Genomic DNA, 16,686 nt, shown 5'->3' on the forward strand with positions numbered 1-16,686 from the left:
GATCTACCGAGAGCTTTTGTGAGATAAATGTTACCTCACCACAAACATTACAAAAACCGTTAACAGTATTCACACATCCATGGCATAGTGAACAAATACAGGCAATCCCGGAGTTACAAAAAAAAAAAAAAAAAGATTAAGTCAAATTTGTCTGACGGTCTAAGCAGGTAGATATGGCTCTTCTGTAGCGTCAGCTAGTCAAATGTTTGTCTTATATTTGCTATACAATAAAACACTAAGGTCTGTGTATCCAGTCCCTCAGAGGAATTGGATTGGTCAGTTTGGCTGTGGTGTGATTGGTCAGTTTGGCTGTGGTGTGATTGGTCAGTTTGGCTGTGGTGTGATTGGTCAGTTTGGCTGTGGTGTGATTGGTCAGTTTGGCTGTGGTGTGATTGGTCAGTTTGGCTGTGGTGATGTGAAGAAGCAGGAAGTGTGAGACACATGAAGAGGAGTAAAGGCACATGTAGAGAGACAGCTTCAAAGATGGAAAGTAAAAAAATTGGACAGGATGCAAGGAAGGTGCCTGAGCAGCAGGCTTTATGGGAACACGTTCATACAGAATACGGAGGTAATGCTCTGAAAGTACATGTACGGCAAAAGATAGCAAATACTGTATCATTAAATTATTCTCTTACTGATCTTGAACAGGTGCTGTGCTTAATAGTATACATTTTATATTTCTATCCATATAAAGCACTACCAAAATACACTAAAACATAATACAGCATATAATAACAATGCACGGAAAGCAACTGCGTACGGTACTATACTGTAGAGACAGAGAATCTTTATCCTTTAAAGTTGTTCTGATTCCTGACCGACTGTAGCCTAACACTTTTCCAGTCACCGATGGCATTTCACCTTTTTTCGATCAATCGTTTCTACTTTTCTTTGATGCATCACCAGCACTTGCATTGGATTTACACTTTGGAGGCACGGTTACAAGGGTAAATAAGAAAAACATCTAAGACAAACACAAAGTTACACACTTAGCACAGTGTTAATGGCAATGTGATCAGACTGAAGCCAGAATACGCCCAATGTTTGCATGAGCGTCACAAAGTACTGCAATGCACGCATTCGTTTTTTCGAACCATTGTATTTAGCTCAAATTTTTAACATAACAGGCAGTATGTTCTTAAGTACAAATTGTCTGTAAATCAGATGTTCTTATCCCGAGCACTGCATTACATCCTGCGACTTCAAAATCAACTTGCAGCATTAGAGGAGCCACAACGCACTGAACCAAGAATGTTCAGACAAGCAGAAGAGTGAGCCATGTCCTCTTAAGCAGCAGTGTTGCCAGTCAAACGACGAAGGCAAAAATAATATAACTTTCATAACACCAACATTTCCCTCTCAGACAATGTTCTCTGTCCATCAATCCATCCATTGTCCAACCCGCTATATCCTAAAACAGGGTCACGGGGGTCTGCTGGAGTCAATCCCAGCCAACACAGGGCACAAGGCAAGAACAAACCCCAGGCAGGGCACCAGCCCACTGCAGGGCACACACCAAGCACACACGTGGGACAATTTAGGATCACCAATGCACCTAACCTGCATGTCTTTGAACTGTGGGAGGAAACCAGAGTACCCGGAGGAAACCCACGCAGACACGGGGAGAACATGAAAACTCCATGCAGGGAGGACATGTTTCTTTGCATCTCAGCTAAAAATCGGTTTTCATGTTCCTTGACTTGAAATGAGCTATTTTTGGACCAGGAATCACTTTGTCTGTTTGAAGGAACCAGAAGTCTCCTAAAGCCTGGCATGGACCAAACTTGTACACCATGTAACACAGGTTGGCATTTGGGGAAAATGTTTGCACAGACAACTGGCACTTCCTTGGGGTCCTAAAGTAGCCTGATGTTAGGTCAACTAAGACACATGTGAAAATTTTTCTGCACTACTGTCTCTTTTTAATATTTGTGGGCACATTTATCATCTTATTTTATTATGATTCTTATTATTATTTTTGGAACATCAACAATTGGTTTACGTGGTCTGTCATTGTTCAAAGGAAGGACTGAGGAGGTCTGAAAGCCGAAAAAGCAAATTAAAAGGGGCATCGAGAGGAGTCAGATGAGGTGGCTCGGGCATCTGATGAGGAGTTCCGGGCACGTCCAACCGGGAGGAGGCCCTGGGGAAGACCCAGGACACGCTGGAGGGACTATGTCTCCTGGCTGGCCTGGGAACACCTTGGGATTCTCCCGGAAGAGCTGGAACAAGTGGCTGGGGAGAGGGAAGTCTGAGCCTCTCTGCTTAAGCTGCTGCCCCCGCGACCCGACCCCAGATAAGCGGAAGAGGATGGATGGATGATTCATTGGAACAAATTTCAAAATCTAAATTTGGTTACCCTATTTCTCCATATCTTGGACCTAACAAAACAAACTCAGTTGATCCTCAAGATAAAGAAAGTGTCGCACAGACACCAAGTAAAGAAATGTGAATGGCACATGCTAAATTGCCATCTTTCAGGTTTCCTTCCTTTTAACACTTGGGATGCCATCTGCCCTACCAACAGTCTTTGCATTTTGCTTTATGTAGCAGTGCAGCTGGAGCGGAGGAGTGTAACTGCTCACTGCTCATAAAATTACAGAAAAAAGAAATTAGAAATTTTTTTTTAAAAAAATCAAAACAATCAGCAAAGAATTCATCTCTGGCTGGCAATGCAGCAAGTAAATGACCCCTTTGAATGAGCAGGCAGCACGACTGACAATAGGAGCCTGCGCCACTTCCTCACTCTCATTTATTTAAATTTTACATCTGTGATAGGGCTAAAAGAAGGCTGCTGTGTATTCTTATCCATCTTTATATTTATAAGAATCCAGCACATTGGGGCCAGCAGACAGATCCTCTCCAGATGTAACAAACTATGCGTCTGTAAATTGATATCTCTCATTGGATTTTAGTCTATCTTTCAGTCATTCACAACGCACAGAATGCTAGGCAGTAGTTTGCAGCAACGTTAATTAAGAATTAGTATGTCACTGTGATTTATTCCTACATTTGTTATGCAAATATGATTTTTTGGCAGTAATTTCAGATTTAACACATGGATTTAGACAGCATACAGTATTCTAAACACAGACACATTTATTCTTGTCTATACCGGGAATATGAAACACAAGAGGAACAAAGTTCATTTAAAAATGGAAAAACATTCACAGAAAAAACAGAAGATCAGAACGGAAGGCCTGAAAGTTGCTCAGTCCTCTGATTACAGAAGGAAAGAGGAGCAGGAAAAAGGGACATAATTGTATAATTTATTGGGCAAAAGTCACACATTATACTTCACTATGGTGATAAAAAGGAGCAGGGCCCTAGCTCTCTAGACACATATAGTAAAGGGGCATCTGAAATACTAGGTGGGCAAGGTGTGATGAAGTCCAAAAAATTCCAACAAGCAATAATGTACCCCATAGCATTTTTAGTCTGGCTAAATGATCCCCCAGTCTAATTCTGCTGCTATTTATCTTCCATGTTTAACGTCCAAGTGATGCCTTGTTGGAAGTCATTAAGCCATCCACTCTCTGGACTCCCCACCAAACCATGACACCTGCACTCTTAAAAATGCTGGTTCTTGAATGGCACTATAACGTTCTTTACTGGATTGTGTGGTTCCTCATAGAGCGATTGCCTGATAAAGAACCTTTCCATTCTGGGAAGGGTTCTTTGCATGTGCAGCCTGTTCTTTGTGCTTTGAAAAACTTCCTAATGTGCAAAAATAAAAACCAAAATCTTCAAATGTACTTTATGGTAGGCTACTTAGCAGGACACTAACAGACTAAGAAAACCTGGAGGTAACCTGTGTAACTGTAAGTATGCAGCAGGAGTCTTTTTAAAATCAGAACGCACTGGTATTTCACATTTCTGTTACCATCTACTCATGGTTATTTACTGCATGGAGATCTCAATAAAAGATTCTTTCTGAAACCTTCATGTAGATGGGTCTTTTGGGAACCAAAATTGGTTCCCCTATGGCATTGCTCTGAAAAACCACTCTGACACCTTTATTTTTAAGAGTGTGTACCCTTAAAAATAATGGCTCTTTAATGGCACTTTATGGTTCTTTACTAGGCTTTGAGGTTCTTTGTAGAACTATTGCTTGACAAAGCACCATTTCATGATGGGACAGGTTCTTTGCTTATGAAGCTGGTTCTTTCTATTGGAAAACTTTCTAATATGTGTGTGTGTGTGTTGGAGAACAGTAATCCTTAATGGACTTAGCCTGGACTTGACCATCTATTCATGGCTATTTACCAGGGCTCTTTACCGTAAAGATCCAGTTAGAGATCTAAATAAAGGTTCTATCTGGAACCTTCATGTAGATGGGCCTTTATGGAACCAAAAATAGTTTCCTTATGGCCAGGTGCCAGTGCCAGGTTATTTTGTGCACTAGGTCAAGTTTATTAGTGTGCCAACTGACTGGTAGCTAAGCTATGCAGCTGCCCCACCCCTTATGATCTGCGTCCCTAGGCAAATGCGTAATTCACCTTAATGGTGGCAAAGGCCCTGTCTATGGACACTCTGAACAACCACTCTGGCATCTTTATTATTAAGAGAATACAGGTAGATTTAGGTATGTTATTGTGTGCGACATGGGGCCCCTCTACGGCAAAAAAATTCGAAACGCCGAGTTGGTCAATCCATGACGGTTTATTTTTATGAATGTGGGCACTTCTGGAGAGGCAGAAAGAAAACACAGTGGCAGTGCACTGTGAGGAAACCTCACCCTCGGTGCCGTTAGACTTCGATGTCCTTCCCCCTCGGTGTCCTGATTGCAAGCACCCCAAACAGCGTCCACCTGCGCACTTACCGCGGGATTTACAGGGCGCGCGCCCCGTACGTTTCATAAACGTGACGCGTTACTGCGCGCAAACAGTAAACTTGATGAGCGAAGGGTTTCCCTTGGCGCGCTCCCTATAAGTGCCCCTTAACTTTCATAAACTCCGCCCCTAAGCATTGACCTGCTCATGCTGTAATCAACACAACGAAATATAATATGGTGGGGGCGCTACGTGCAGCCATCGGCAAAATGTAGCTGTGGGAGGGCGCCCATGTCACCCACATCTAAATCCGCCTCTGCAGAGGTAGATATGAGAGTTGCCCTGGTTATGGAAAGCCCCATTAACGAGATATGAATTAGATATTTAAAAATATGCAAATCAAGAGATCTCAAAATGACCTCCTGCAAAATTGGGTATGTTTTCAATGGGACCTCTGTCTATATTAATATATTTTGTAGTGAATCTGAGAAGTCTCGAAAAAAATCTTGAAATGCATTGCAAATGTCCACCGATCTTACATGGTCTGGCTCTCTCATAAGATCGTTCGAAGCATGTCCTAACGAGTAGATCAGATCAAATAGGGCTGGGTGTTAAAATTGATTTAACCTGACGCTCTGTCACAATAGCAACCCCCATTTCCCCCGGTTTGGTGAATTGAAAAGACGACGAGAAGATACAAATAATCATCATCATCAACGGGTTAATAAATTCGGCTACAAACATGGGCGGAAAATTGCTCGTAAAACAAGAAATGAGAAGAAGAAAAAAATATATATTTTGCAATATAAAACATCTGACAGCGCAGCACAATCTCTCTTCCGATAACAGTAACAGCCGACAGTGAAGTCGCAATTGGCATGCAGTGCAAATTCTAACATGAAAGAACCCAGTCTCGCGCCGCCCACCACAGCGATTCCTGAGACTGCCGAGACTTGTGTGCACTTGACTTCAGGCTGAAACACCTGAGAAAAAGAAGAATCTCAGCAGAGGAATGCGCACTTTGAACAGACGGTACTCCTTCAGTGCATTTTTAATAAGAGCTCGAGTTTAAAGGCTGACTGCAGAGATGGAAGCGACCCTGCGTTACTGCTCTGCAGTTTACAGCAAAAAGTCTTAACGAGAGTAGACGGGAAGAAATCTGCATGTGTGCGTGTTCGGAATGCAAGAACTGCTAAGCTTTGGAAGGTATATGTAAGAACAAACGCCGGTTTAGAGATTACTGAAGTGCACACTTACTGGTCCAGTTACACATGAACTATTTTTGGCGGGGGCTTGAGCACCGATAGGAGCTCGAGATTTACTTTTGATCAGTAATCGAGCCAATGCGGCGCCCCATGACCTCAAGTGTAATGGCACCGTCCGCAGATAACACTATTGTGAACCATAATACACAACTGCCAAGAGCGTCTCCTAAGGATTCCCCCCAAAGATGTAGACCGGCCCTGGCGCGGACTGGCACTGCCCACTTTAAACTTCATCGAATGCGTATTCGCCGGCACTTGGGGGAAAACAAGCTCTTTTAGTGACACTGGCAGCGGGCACCAATTCTTTCTCTCACACAGCTTTCACAAAACCCATTCTATGTTAATTTACCATCACACTAGGTGGGTGCGTTTTGGTTGTAGCTCAAATTCTGCCCTAGGTAGATTATTTTTGTGCTAAATGATAAATTACATAAATGTTTGACTTAAAGATCATGGCAGAGAGCTTCAGTACAGTTTGAAACTGTACATACAGTGAATTCCTAAAGTACTCAGAGGCATTCACATTCTGAACATTGTGTTGTAGAATTTTAAATAGATATCTCATTTTTGCCCATCAATCCACACTTAATAACCCATGACAATGTGGAAACAGGTTTTCAGAAAGGGTTGCAAATTTATCTATCCATTTTCAAAAACCAGTAGTGCTACAGGAAAGATGGAGGCTATCTGAGCAAGCATAGGGTGTAAGGTAAGAACAATCCCTGGGCAGGATGCCAGTTCACGGAGGTGAACACACACACACACACACACTGTACATTTGGGCCAGTTTAACATTGCCAATACACCTAACCTGCACATCATTTGACTATGGGAGAAAATCCACATAGACATAGGGAGAACATGTAAATGCCACACAGGGAGTATCCAGGATGTGAACCCTCACCAAACATTTAAGAATAACTGAAATCTCTCATCTATAAACAGTAAGGATTCAGACTCACTATTGTGGTCACACAGACAGTGAGGCACAATCTAATTTGCTTTAATCCTCCGTGAGATGTTACCAGAACTCAACTGGAATCCACCAGTGATGAACTGAATTGATTGGACATCATTTAAAGCACAGACCTGAACACATAAAGTCCAACAGTTCACACTGCAAACCAAACTGTCGAGCCAAAAGAAATCTCTGCAGCACTCCATGATCAAATTGTGGTGAGGCAAGGCAATACAACCATTTTTAAAGCTGTGAGCATACCCAAGAGCACACTGACCTCAATGATCGAGAAATGGAAGAAGTTTGGAACTACCAGGACTCTTCGTAGAGTTGGCTATTTGAGTAACCAGGCAAGAAGGTGACCAATAGCCCAACAGTCACTCTTACAGAGCTTCTGAAGTCCTCTGCGGAGATGGGAGAATCTGTGAGAAGGAAGACCATCTCAACAGCACCTCACCAATTAAGTATTTGTAGCAGAGTGACTCGACAAAACACTTTCGCAAAACAGCATTTAAAGGACCCAGAGCACGAGGAGAAAAGATTTTCTTGTCTGATGATGCAAAAGTTAACTCTTTGAGCAGAACACCAAGCATTGTGTCTGGTTGAGACCATGTACTGATCATCACCTGTCTAATACCACCCCTATGATAAAGTATGGTGGTGGTGGCATCATGCTATGCTGGTGCTTCTCGGCAGCAGGGATAAGGAGCCGCAAATAGAGAGAGGTCCTTGAGAATTGCCATGCTCCCGAGTGCACGTCACCTCAGACCGAGATATTAGTTCACCTTTTAGCATGACAATGACCTGAAGCATACTGCCAAGACAACAATGGAGGAGTCCAGCCAAAACCCAGACTTAAACCACATAGAACATCTGTGGAGACCCCTGAAGGGGGCAGTTTATGGACACTTCCCAATCCAATTTAATGGATCTTGAGGATCTGCCAGAAAAAAAAAAAAATAATAAATGGATACACTCCTGAAATCCAGGTGTTCAAAGCTTGTAGAGACTTTCCCAGAAAGACTCAAAGATATAAACTGTTGCCAAAGAAGCTTTTAAAAAGTGTTGACTTAATGGTCTGAATATTTATATGAACAAGACAATTCAGTTTTTCATTTTTAATAAGCTGGCAAACCTTTTTTAAACATGTTTTCACTTTGTCATCATGGGATATTGTGTGTAGATTGATGGGAAAATGGCAAATGTATCCATCTAAATGAAATCTACAACACAAAGTATGCAGAAAGTGAAGGGGTCTAAACGCTTTCTGAATCCACTACATATCCTGACAAATTAAAAACTGTTAACAAAATGTAGCAGTAAGCAAACAGCATAAAATCAACATCTGTTTTTTTTTTTTTTACTGACCAGCCAAATTGTTCATTTCTGGTCACTTAGCGTGTTAGAATTGTTTGTTGTTCACAACTACACGCCTATCCATCTATTTCTTAGACTAGTTGGGCTGGTGAAGATTAAGAAGTAGGCACTCAGACCCAGGGTAGAAGGAATTTCCCTTTTTCCAGCAACATACATAGTTGTATCTATTTGTGGGAGATACTGAGGCATTCCCAAGCACGCTGCAAGATATACTCTATTTAGAGTTGCCTTGTTTTCCACTCACAGGGCCATGCCCTGTAAACCTCCAGGGGAAAGTGCTCAGGAAACATCCTCACCAGATGGTCACCTCTTCTACTCTGTGATAAGATAAATGGACATAGATTGACCCAAATTTGATTCAGAGTACAGTTTCTCAAACAAAATGGAGATATCTGCCCATTACAGGGATACGAATAAACTCTGGTGCAGTGTTATTAGAAACAACAAGACTCCTTTTAAAATCAGGATCCCATTTGCTCTTCCCAGATCCGATATATTGTGGTCATGGTTATTTACACAGCCTGTTATGGATCTAAACAAATCAAGGATCTTTCTGGAACCTTCATATGGATAATTGTTTTGGAAACCAAAAAATTGTTACCTTATGGCACGAATGTCAAACACCAGGCTTGGAGGACCGCAGTGGCTGCAGGTTTTCATTCTGACCCTTTTCCTAATCAGTGACCAGTTTTCACTGCGAATTAACTTTTCCCTTCCGTTTAAAAAAATCTGTTTTTTTAAGGATTCAGTCCTCTGAATTGATCGTTAAATGAAAGCCAAACAGAAGTGAGAAATGAAATGAGCTGACAGATGACCAGCTAAATTGGGGGCTTCAAACTCCAACCAGTTTCACTCCAAGCAGGTTCTTAATGAGAAGCCGATTCTTGATGTTAATTAAACCCGTTATTTAATTTCATGGCCTGTTGCTGCTCTCATTCTGCCACAGCAGACATTTTCAAAACTGTTGATTTTCTGTTTTTTTCAGAACACCATCAAAATGTTTTGGTGACCTTGGAAATCAACCTTACCGAGTCCTTCACCTTTCTTTATGTTCTGATAGTGTGTGATGGGCACAGGTGAGCTGGTCATGTGGCAGCTTGTTTTGTGTCCCGTTATTGTTTGGCTGCTAGTTAAAGATAAAGAGACAACTAAGGGGCCGGAGTCAAGTTAATTAAAACTAAAGCAAAAAGAAGTTAATTAGCAGCCAAAACTGGTCACTAATTAAGAAGATGGTTAGAATGAAAACCTGCAGCCACGGTGCCCTACCAGGACCAGAGTTTGACACCTGTGGCCTATGGCATCACTCTGAAGAGCCACTTTGGAGCTTTTATTTTGAAGGATGTTATGTGGTGCCATGTGAGGATGCAATTTCTTTTTCACAAATTATATACACCAAATCAGCCAAAACATTAAGCGCACTGGCAGGTGAAGTGGACAATATCGATTATCTCATTCCAATAGCACCTGAAATATTAAGCAGCAGGTGAACAGCCAGTTTTTGAAGGTGATGTGTGGAAAGTAACAAAAATGAACAAGCCTAAGGATGTGAGCAACTTTGACGAGGACTACATTATGATGGCTAGATGACTAGATCAAAGCATCTCCAAACCAGTAGGTCTTATGGGGTGTTCTCAGTATGGACTGGTTAGTACCTACCAAGACCTGTCCAGGAAAAGATGACCGGTGAACTGGCAACAGGGTCACAGGCCCCTAGGGATCATTGATACAAGAGGGGATTGAAGGCTAGCCCATCTACTCTGATCCCACAGAAGAGCTGCTGTAGCACAAATTGCTGAAAAATGTTATCCTTGTCATGAGAGAAAGGTGTCAGAACACACAGCGCATCACAGCTTGCTACGTAGCTGTAAACCGGTCAGAGTGCCCATACCGACTCCTGTCCACTACAGAAAGCACCTACAATGGGCATGTCACCAACAGAACATGGAGCAAAGGAGGAACGTGGCCTGGTTAAATGAATCACGCTTTCTTTTTGATTATGTGGATCAGCGTTTCTCTACCTTTACGTATCTGCTACCCGAGTTTTCATAACAGTTTGTAATCGTACCCCCCTAACTTTTTTTTGAAAGGAGCCCACTAATACCAATTTGTTCTTTTTTAATTAAATGATATATCATAGATACATATTATACCTACTTAACTTTTATCGACATTTATCTAACTCACTATTTTTCTAGCATCAGAATGTAGGTTAAGTTAATTTGTTTTAGTTTCAATAGATGTATTTTTCATATTTTCGATTCTTGTTTTCTTTTTTTCACATCTTTGCACCCCTCCATGGGGGCCCGCCCCACAGTTTAAGAACCACTGATGTAGTGCAACGGGTGCATGTCCATCGTTTACCTGGTGAAGAGATGGCAGCAGGATACATTCTGGGAAAAAAGCAAACTGGCAGAGGCAGTCTGATGCCTTGGGCAATGTTCTGCTGGGAAACCTTGGGTCCTGGCATTGATGTGGCATGTACCACAAATCAGAATGATTGTTGCATGACAATGGTATTCACTGAGGCAGTGGCCTCTTTCAACCTGATAATGCACCCTGCCACACTAAAAAAAAAAAAATGTTTAGCAATGGTTTGAGGAGCATAAAGAGTTCAAGGTGTTGACTTGGCTTTCAAAATTCCTCAGATCCCAATCCAGTTGAGCATCTGTGAGATATGCTGAACAAAGAACTCTAGTCCTTGGAGGTCCCACCTCGTAGCTGTAGATCCTTTAAGTCCTGAAGTTGCTTCTTGGTGCCAACTACTACAGAACAACTTCAGAGGTCTTGTGCAGTCCAAGCTTCAACAGGTCAGAGCCATTTTGCAGGGACTGACACAATATTAAGTAGGTGGACTTAATGTTATGGCTGGTTGGTGTACATAAATGCATAACCCCACATACACATTATTAAAAACAGATGGACTAGCTTTGCAACTGGGTTAGATGATTCCTTATCTACCTGAAGGAGCCATATAATTAACTAAAAGACAAAGATGGATGGATAACTTGACCAGGATTGCTTTGTCTTCCATTACACAGTCCTGTCCGGGAAAGGAAAGGACAGAGGGAAAATTGCTATCAGGACTATATACCACCCCAAGCGGTTAGGTGGCGCCATCCTTTGTCTGGATCACCCATGTGCACACATACCTGCAAGGCGACCTGGGAACTGTAGTTCCATTGGACAGTGTGCCACCAGGGGGAGATGCTTAAAGTGGGTTTCTCTATTCAGAGGGGTTCCACCTGACCCAGAAGTGTTCCCTCAGTATAATGTCATGGCACCTGAAGCACTCCTAGGTCTGTGATAAAAGGAGCCACCTCACTCAGAGAGTTGGAGTCAGGAGAGGAGGAAACCGAATTGTATATTATGTATTGGAAGAAAAGTTGCAAAGCTTTTGGTTCCAAAAAAAAAAAAAAAAAAAATATCGTTTGAACTCTGAAGGGGGCCTTTACGGTAGCGTCTGGGGTTTGAGAATCTGAGATGCCCCCTGCAGGTTACAAGCACACACTATTGATGCTTGTTGGGCCTCACAACTCTGAGCAGAACCCACCTTTTGTGCAGCACTTCTTCACAAACAACAACTTTTATCCCTATTGATTTTAGCCAAAATAAACTTGCAAGTCATCAACACTCAAAAGCTCCAATGACCCCTTTGTACCAAGTTTATCAGCTCCTCTCGTTGTTGAGGGTGCAGGTTCCATTAAAGTCTATTCTCATTTTACAAGTTCAGGAGAATTATCTTCCATATTTCAGCTTTAAGACTGGGTGGGTTCATTGGTTTGCTCAGGGTCCCATCAAACGCCAGTAATGGTGAATGGACTTATAAACTTACACATTCTACTGAAGTCCAGTTAGGGCACTGTGACTGCACAGTCAGGATTGCACACTGCTGCAGGCCATTATTCCACAGCTTCACGAAAAAAAAAAAAAAAAAAAGTTCTTTATTTTATTGAGGCTCATAAAGATAATGAATGCCACAGTGGGCCATTCATGCAAACCACAGCAAAATGTACTGCTAAAAATATACAACTGGAGTACAAAGAAAGGAAGCAAACGAAATGGAGAAGTGGTGGTTTCATATCCTGCTGCACTGAAGCTTGACTGCGAGTGTGAACAGAGCAAAGAGAAATGGAGAAGCAAAGAAACCGAAAGACACCTTTGATTAGCCCCCCAACAGTACTGAACAGAAGCATTTAGCACAGAGAGAGGGTAAATAATTTCATAATTAAATAAATCAATAAATATCAAGCATTGTAGAAGCAAAAACAGAAGATGCAAAGGAACCAAACGCTGGAAGTAGAACATTACAGCAAATCCTTTTAATGCTACACCACATTTTGAGAAAGGTAAGCAAGCATTAGAAGGAGTGGCTGCTGGCGCACAGGTCCTAAAACTTAATTAATTGCTTATATACCTTCCAGTATGAGTTGAAGGCATGGTGCCTTTTCAATGGACTTAATCAATGCGTTCACACACACACACATTCCAACACAACCCCAATAACCCAACAATGGGTTGTGGCACTTCAAGAGTTAATCAGAGAAAAACATGCAAACTCCATCCAAATGACACTCTTACAAATAAAGGCTCTTTAATGGCACTTTACCAGGATGTGTGGTTCTTCCTGTATCCACTGCTTGACAAAGAACCACTTTATTCTGAAAAGGGTTCTTTAGACTTTGCAAGGGTCCTGATATGTGCTGAACACTGAAATCTTTAAAGTGCAGGACGGTACCCAATGGGATACTAACAGATCAAGAAGATATGAATTTAACCTGTAACTTGTATTCAGCCAGACCCCTTTTAAAATTAACTATATATATATATATATATATATATATATATATATATATATATATATATATATATATATATATATATATATATATATATATATATATATATATATATATATATACATACACACACACACACACTATTTATATGTAATGCATGCATACACACAAAAAGCTGTTATTAACCTAATCATGGCTATTTTTGGAACCTGCTACAGATCTAAATAAAGGGTGGATGGTTCTTTTAGGTGCCAATAATGGTTCCCCTTTGGCATCGAAAAAAATGATATAAAAAGAAAAAAAAAAACACTTTAGCACATTCATTTTTCTGATAATGTCAAGGTATCGAAGCAAGAGTCGCTGTAAGACAGCGCACACCGTTGCGCCATCACTTCAGGAAGTTTGTCAAAAGAATTTAGTCACTTCCTCAGGCAAAATGATATACTCTGCATTTACAAGTCGCAACCAGTCCATCTATTTGATCCAAGAGGTAAAAGAAATGATTAGTCAGTCGGTGTAGAAAACCATAACGAAGCAACTCATTTCAAAATAACATGAACCTCATTAGACAGCTCGACCAGCCACAAACTACAACACAAACCTCCGCACTTTGTATCACTCACGTACAAAAAAAGACTTGCGCCCTGCGCCTGAAGACCCCGCGATCCCGAGCTGGATTAAATATTTTTACAACGCTGTTTCCTGAAATTAGAACCAGATTCAACACTGAAGTGATTAACACCACCCAACCCGATTGAATGTACCGCAGTCGTCTTTCGAGTCCCTGGTAACTTTTTTCAGATTTTTGTTTCTTGCCCCAAATTCTTCGTCAAGTTTAAACCGCGCCAGTTTGCACTTTGCAGACAAGAACGGGTTCAAAGCTCTCCGCTCTATCTCGTCTTTGTCCCCAGGCGACTCACACGGAGTTGAAAAGATTTTTCTGCAATGTACTCACCGTACAAAGTAGCTCTTGTCCCACCGTAGCCCAATGTCTGCCGATCCCCTCCCCTTTCTCCTTCAGCTTTCAAACAGCGAGGCAATAATGATCAACAGCCTGTTTGTACGTCGTACTAAAATCGCTTCCTGCCTTATCCCCCCCACCCACCATATAATCAATCAAATAGTTTTCAAAAGGAAATGCGGTGCATATTTTCATTTACCTGTGCTTGTCGCAACTTGCTTCACTTCAGAATTCTTTTCTCTAAAATCAACAGCCGCTAGGGAAGCAAAATCAGGAACTAGGAAATCAGCCAATCAGAAACGAGGGTAAAGCATGTAAACGTCCCCTGCTTATATATCACAAACAAATGATGCGCTGTCATTTAAAATGCCGTGTAAAATTTAGAACCGTGCTTTAGTTTATCTGTTGAGCATTATGACATCAACTAAATCTGTCACTTTAAATAATCCATACTTTCATTTTTCATAAAACAAGTTTCATCAGAAGCCGAGCCAGTCGTGTGTACGACGTAAATCACCATGAAAGGCACCTTAGCTTTCCCCCAGGGCTCAGTCACGCCCACCTACAAACAGTTACACCGAATCAATCTAAAACTGGGTGTAAAGCAAAGCCGGATTAACACCCCACGCGTGCCCCTGGCCCCCTCACCATACTAACCCACTATAGGCAGGGCGACTCCATAGGGGGAACCTTTTTCGGTTCCCAAGTGAATCGACATACATGCAGGTTCCAGAAGTAACCTTTTATTTAAGACTAATAGTGCCATTCGTTTAAGATGGGCTCTATTGCACAACATTTGGTACAGGTATAGCCGCCCCTTCACTATATCAGTATAGGATCCGTTAAAAGCAGTACCAGCGTTTGTGATGCACAATCTGTTGGATAGCTAAGTCTCTATTATACCCTTTGGTGCAGACATAGGCGTCCCATCCCAATACCAGAACAAGATCCGTAAAGGTAGTACTGTAGTGCTAATGGTTGTGAGGCGCCATCTGTTGGATAGCAGAGATATAACAGGACGCACATATACAATTGTCCTTTTATAACAGTTTTTCTCAAATGCTAAAACACATTTCACAAACGTTTCCTCCATGTTCTCCAATGTCTAAACACAACACCCTTTTCTAAAGCTACATAAACACAACCACACCTTCTCACTTCAAAACTCAAACTTTCACACCAAGAGAGCAGCTCAAAGCTTTCAAAAATGTAAACACTATACACATCATTACACACTACAGCAAAACAATTGAAAACACAATGCTCAATTTGTGAGAAGGTTCTTTGTTTCATAACTGCCAATGCATATTTTTAGAAACTTTACAGTAATGGATCTTCTTAGATCTCTGCAGAGGATTAGGCATTTAGATTTGTGAGTTTCATATGAAGAGTATAAATCTATAGAAAATTCTGCATGTACACTACTGTAACACAACTCAATGCAAAAACAGAATCTATTGCACACAACAGTACTCTTGAAAACATGATCAGGGTGTGAAGTTTTTATTTACTTTATTCACACCACCACACACACCACAATCACTGTGCGGCATCATGTCGCTGAGCTGCATCGGGCCACATCACCTCATCCACATCGCAGGCTATATTGTCTCTTGCCAGGCACCGCGGGAAAAACGCCCTGGAATGGCGAATCCATCCTTGGAAGGCCTCCACTGGGATGTCAACACAGGCCAGCTCCATTGCCCTTAGGAGGTTCTCTCTAGTGTATGGTTGTCTGATGAGAAGAACTCCTCTATAGGATTCAGGAAAGGTGAGTAGGGTGGCAGACAGACGTTTAAAAAGTGGTTACTGTTGGTGGTGAACCACTCTCTGATTTGGATTGTTCTGTGGAAGCGGACATTGTCCCAAATGATCACATAAATGGATGGTGTTGTTGGCGGTCCAGGAGGATGTCTTTTAGCTCCTCTAGGAAGGAGAGGAGATGTTGGGTGTTGTAAGACCCAAGGACAGCATGCCGGTGGACAAGCCCCTCCGAACCCATGGCCGCACAAAGAGTAATATTACCCCCCCGTTGGCCAGGAACCTCAGTGATGGCTCTTTGGCCAATGATGTTACGACCTCTTTGCCTTCGTTTCTGCAGGTTGAAGCCAGCCTCATCCAGGAAGAGGTACTCATGAGGTCTGGCCATTGCCTCCAACTGTAATATCCTCTGTGAAAATGTGAAAGTGCACAGGTGTTCAGAACAACAGTCAATCAGGTAGCACAGTATTGTCCAGAAGTAATGTAGGCCACTGAGCAACACAGTATGTCCACTAACTGTACTGTGAACATGGATGTATACTTACTTGCACATACTCGTAACGTAGGTGTTTGTGTTGTGCAGAGTTGCGCTCAAAGGGAACCCTATAGACCTGTTTCATCCACATCTTTTGGCGCCAGAGAACTCGGTCTATTGTGGCCAAGCTGACATCATCGATGCTCTGAAAGTTGACATTATCGGCAATGACTTTGTCTCTGATCTCCCGGAGTCTGATGAGGTTGTTCTCACAAACCATATCCACAATGAGGGTTTCTTGTGCCGCTATAAATATGGCAA

The 16,686-nt window shown here is 41.9% G+C and overlaps 1 protein-coding gene across 2 annotated transcripts in view; it reads right to left on the bottom strand.

Moving 5' to 3' along the window:
* The window catches only part of arhgdig (Rho GDP dissociation inhibitor (GDI) gamma), a 93,650-nt gene extending 79,223 nt beyond the window's left edge, over nt 1-14,427 (bottom strand). Inside the window, exon 1 of one of the 2 annotated variants that reach the window (XM_039774539.1) lies at nt 14,329-14,427. The gene's annotated coding sequence lies outside the window, so the exon portion shown is untranslated. Of the gene's footprint in view, nt 1-14,123; nt 14,276-14,328 lie in introns of those variants that run through there. The other variant, XM_039774538.1, reaches the window with a different exon arrangement.
* Between the last annotated feature and the right edge of the window lie 2,259 nt (nt 14,428-16,686).

This window comes from Polypterus senegalus, chromosome 13 (assembly GCF_016835505.1).
Source record: "Polypterus senegalus isolate Bchr_013 chromosome 13, ASM1683550v1, whole genome shotgun sequence".
Classification (NCBI taxonomy): domain Eukaryota; kingdom Metazoa; phylum Chordata; class Cladistia; order Polypteriformes; family Polypteridae; genus Polypterus; species Polypterus senegalus.